The sequence below is a fragment of the Monodon monoceros genome, unplaced genomic scaffold (assembly GCF_005190385.1).
Source record: "Monodon monoceros isolate NGI ecotype Baffin Bay Population unplaced genomic scaffold, NGI_Narwhal_1 Super_Scaffold_21, whole genome shotgun sequence".
NCBI lineage: Eukaryota > Metazoa > Chordata > Mammalia > Artiodactyla > Monodontidae > Monodon > Monodon monoceros.
Window position 1 is genome coordinate 8,366,115 of NW_021703778.1, and position 5,118 is coordinate 8,371,232.

At 41.4% G+C, this 5,118-nt stretch overlaps 1 pseudogene; it reads left to right on the plus strand.

The window, feature by feature from the left end:
• Positions 1 to 448: 448 nt before the first annotated feature.
• On the plus strand, positions 449 to 1,091 carry LOC114904918 (annotated as a pseudogene).
• The last annotated feature ends 4,027 nt before the right edge of the window (positions 1,092 to 5,118 follow it).

Here is a 5,118-nt window from a genome sequence, read left to right on the forward strand (position 1 = left end):
TGCAACCGTTCATCCTTGCTCTTATTTCAGGCGATCATCAATTCCAGCTGCCCGCTGAGGAGCTTCCTAAGTGAATTCCATTCTCATCCCCCTTGATCTACTATCTGTCACCAAAATAATCATTCCTCGGGGCAAATATGATCACATCCCTCTTCTGCTTAAAATCCTTAATCGAGGGACTTCCCTGGTGGTCCAGTGGGTAAGACTCTGCGCTCCTAATGCAGGTGGCGGGGGTTCGATCACTGGTCAGGGAACTAGATCCCGCATGCATGCCACAACTAAGAGTCTGCGTGCCACAACTAAGAGCCCGCATGCCACAACTAGGAAGTCCGCATGCCACGACTAAGACCTGGTGCAGCCTAAATAAATAATAAATAAATATTTTTTAAATTCCTGCTCTCACTAGGGTTGTCGCAAGTGGCTCTGAGGAAAGCCAGTTTGGGGGGTGTCTTGCTCTCGCTGAGGGGGCACCTCGGGAACGATGGAGGAAGGAGATAATTGCAGCACCAACCTGCCGGCCGCGGGGACTGCAAGTCTGGAAGAGCAGCTGCAAGGATGGGGAGAAGCGATGCTGATGGCAGATAAAGTCCTCCGATGGGAAAAGGCCTGGTTTCCACCTGCCATAATGGGTGTGGTTTCTTTGGAGTTTCTGACTATCTACTATCTAGATCCATCCGTTCTGTCAGGTGTTTCCTGTTTTGTTATGTTTCTGTGCTTGGCTGACTACCTTGTTCCCATTCTAGCGCCTAGAATTTTTGGCTCCAATAAATGGACCACTGAGCAACAGCAGAGATTCCACGAAATTTGCAGCAATCTAGTAAAAACGACGCAGAGCTGTGGGCTGCTGGAAACACCTCTTTACGCTAAAGGAAGAAAAGCCTAAAATGTACTTCATGACCATGATCATTTCTCTTGCTGTGGTTGCTTGGGTGGGACAGCAAGTCCACAACCTCCTTCTCACACACCTGATAGTGACTTTCTTACTCTTGCTTCCTGGACTAAACCAACATGGAATCATTTTGAAGTACATTGGAATGGCCAAAAGAGAGATAAACAAGCTTCTCAAACAAAAAGAAAAGAAAAATGAATAATGCATCTGCTTTATCCAGTGTGATTAACGGCGTATACGTTGGCCTTGGGGACAGTGTCTGTTATGCCGCCTGGATACTAAAACGTTACAGAAGCAGCTCTTTGCTGTCCCTCATTCTGCCCTTAGTTAGTAGAAATTCCAACTTGCCAAGTAAGGCCGTATGCCCGGTGTCTTCGTGGGTATGATCTCATCAGCTGGCCTTATATGGACAACTCATCCATCATTACCACCTGTCTTGGTTTTTCTCACCCAGGGTTAACTGAACTCTTATTTTTAAAATAATACAGTGGTGAACTTCATCCTTTAGTACAGTTAACAGTGGCCTGGGATAACTGTTCAAGTTGATCTTTGCTTTAGCTGGATTCAAGATAGGGGTCTGTGACTACAGGAAGCTGCCTCCACAGTCTGCTTAAACAGCTGTCTGGCTTCATGAATATACAAACCAAGTTTACCACGAGACCAATTAAGATTCACTCCTCATTCTGTCTTGATACTGTGGGAGAAGAATCCTCCTGGAATAAAATGAAACTAATTCCATGGCCTAGTATGTGTTGGCTTCTCCCTTGTGCAGAATTTAGCAATTTGTTGGAAACATTGATCCTTCCTCCCAAATGGGGAAACTGACAGGCTTAGAACTCTTGTTCCCTTGCGCTTAAACTTGAACTTAGTACATCCTTAAAGGCTTCTTAGTAGCAGGCTTACGCAAGATGGTATTTAGGATTTTTAGCATACTTTTAATTTCAGATTTTCAACTAACTGAAACTAAAGTACATAATAAGTTAAGAGTCATGTCTATGGCCTTCACTCCAAGACCAGCCAATAAAGAACAAAACTCATCCTGTGTTTAGTTCAGTAGAAAATCCTACTAGTTTTTCAAGACCAGAATAAGCCTTTAAAGGTAAGCCTCAAGATTCTCATTTTATGGTAACACTGGCCGCTTTTTGTCCCCGTAGATGGAGTGGTTGAAATCTGTAAGAATGAACCTCTGAGGGCTGGAAATGTGACATATTTGGGAACAATTCTTAAACTGATTAACTAGCTGTAATACAGTTTTGTGAATTTATTGCACGGATGCTGTAAAATCTGGACCTGGTGGTATATCTGTTCCTAAATAAGTGCTGTTTTCTCCCCTTCAATATTGCCGTAAACAGTGGCACCCAGGTAGCATACGTTTGACTTTTCTTTTTTAATGTTTCGTATACAAACTACCATGATTTACATGTGTTTCCTCATTGTAAATAAACTTGTCTTCCTATCTGGATTTTTGTGTGTATGTGTGCTCTACCAATTAACTACTTTTGCGGTTTTAATCCTGTATTATTTCTTCTACTTTGTTTTGTGTAAAAGGGGAAAAATAAAAAAGCTGGAATCCCCCCACCCCCCAAAAAAAATCCTTAATTGGGATAACCAGCAAGGACCTACTGTATAGCACAGGGAACTCTGCTCAATGTCATGTGGCAGCCTGGATGGGAGGGGAGTCTGGGGGAGAGCGGATACATGTATGTGGATGGCTGAGTCGCTTTGCTGTGCACCTGAAACTATCACAACATTGTTAATCGGCTATAATATAAAATAAAAAGTTACAAAAAATCCTTAATCGGACTCACACTGTCTCTACCAGATGAAGTCCAAATTCTATAATATGGCATCCAAGACTCTTCATGATTTGGCCCCTAACGCTCTCATGTACATATTCCAGCTATTCTGAAAATTTTACTTTTCTTCACACATGCCATGTTCTCTCAGACTTCCATTCCTTTGCATACACTGGTTCTTTGGTTTGGAAGGTCCTTCCTAACTAACTCCTTTTACAGCTACCTCTTCTGTGAAGATTTCTTAGCACTACCCTCCCCCACAGTCCTTCTGCATCTTTTCTTCCCAGTGTGTCGTGAATACCTATAGCCTCCATCAGCACCGATTAGATTACAGATCAAAAGTCACTTACTGGGAAGTCTGAAATCCAGAAACATCTATGAAAATGAAAATATCTTTTGGTAACTCATTGGATGGCAAAAACTGAACTATCTGTATTTATAACCTCAATTGATTCTGCTTTGTTTGAATATTCACTAATTTTGTTGCAGAAATATTAATGAGTTTCATTAGAGTGAAGCCTCGGACCCTACTGGCGTTCTTATGTAACACGTAGCATATGCACCTGAGGCCCATTCCAAAAATGGCTACCGCAATATTTCTCGTCCCACGAGTTCTAGAACTTTCACTACTCATCAAGAGGTGAGTTCTATTTCCTCTCCCCTTGAAAATGAGAGTAATATTAATATGGACTTGGTGAGTAAAAGCAGTGAATGACACCCATTGACTTCCAAGGCAGCGTCATTAGAGATGATATGCCTTCTGCCAGTTCTCCTCTCTCTCAGAATTCTTCCCTTGGAACCCAGCCACCATATCGTGAGGCAGCCCAGCCACATGGTAAGACCACTTGCCCACAGCCCCAGCTAAGGTCTCAACCACCAGCCAGCATCGACTGGCAGATGTGTGAGTGAGTTATGCCTTCGGATGTTGCCTGCCCTTGGCATTCAGGTGCCCCAACTGCTGGCCGAATGGAACAAAGACAAGGTGGTGCCACCACGCCCTGCACAAAATGCAGATATATGAGAAAAATAAACATTTTTGTTGCTTTAGGGCACTAAGTTTTGGGGTAATTGTTCCGCAGCCGTAGTCACTGGAATCCCATCTTCACAAAAATGTGAAATATTCTTAATTCCAAAACCCATCAAAGGTTTCAGATATGTATACTCTAATTGTGCATTTATATATCAATTTTCCAATGGAATCAGAAGTTTCTAAGAACAAGAACTAAGTCTTTTTATCTTAGTATTCTCAAAACCAATGTCTAAGATTAGGTAGGTCCACGAGGCATGTTTATTGAACGAATTCTGAATGAATGGGTCAATAAACAAATGAATAAACACAGTCCCAAACAAACGGTTATTTTAAAATAGTTTTGTGGGGGACTATACTTTCATTTAACTCAATCCATTGCTCAAAAATCATTTAGAATGACTTATTTTTATAATTATTTTCAGTTGAGGAGCTATACAAAAAGTGTCATTAATGTTGCTACTTTGTTTTTATCCAAAAGTGTTACCTGTTATGATTACATACTTTACCCATCACAGTATGTTCCAAATTGTCTTTGGCTGCTTCCAAAAGTCAAATGCGTCTTTAAGGATGAAGATTTTCCATTACTGAGAACAATCAAAATAATTTGACGTAAACTCTGAAGGTAATTCCAAAACAGAGACCCCAGTGTTTTTGAACAAGACAATGTTCAAATGCAACGCAATGATGCATAAATGCAAAGATTTCAACATCCACGTCGACAACTTCGGGGAAAAAATTCCATTAATTTGGAGTGTAAGTTCTACTTTGCATGACAAAAATATGTTTATCTCATGGTCACACATCATGTCACACATATATTTATCTATATGAGCAGAAAGGGAGGAAAGGAGGTAAAGAGGAAATCCACAGTGTCATGAAGACATGAAAAGATTATGTCAATTTATTTTTTTAATGTTCCTGTTGAGAATAACTGTTTTAGTGCTCCCAGGGAATCTTATAAAGATGGAACAAACGAGGCACTAGTTTTACAGTTTTGCTGCCCAACATTTGTTTGATCAGAATTTGGTGGATCCTTACTGCCCCGCTTTTCCCCCTCTTCACTTTGTATGAATAGCATAAGCTAGGTTGTATGTAGGTGTACCCGAGGATAACTCACATCCCAAGGAAACATCACTGTGACAGCAAAAGGTCATTAGATAAATATAAATATTAACCACAGTGTCTCAGAAAATGCCAAAAGGGGACAGATCTTACCAACCCCAGCAAAACTTCTTGAAAATCCTCTTTCTTTCTCCTCTCTGAAATCTTCACAGGAACAGTGCCTCCAGACTCCCTTCTTTCTCTACATTTCCCCTCCAAACTCCCCTCTCCCCCTCTGTCTCATATCCCCCCTTCCACACACACACACACACACACACACACACACACACACACACACACAC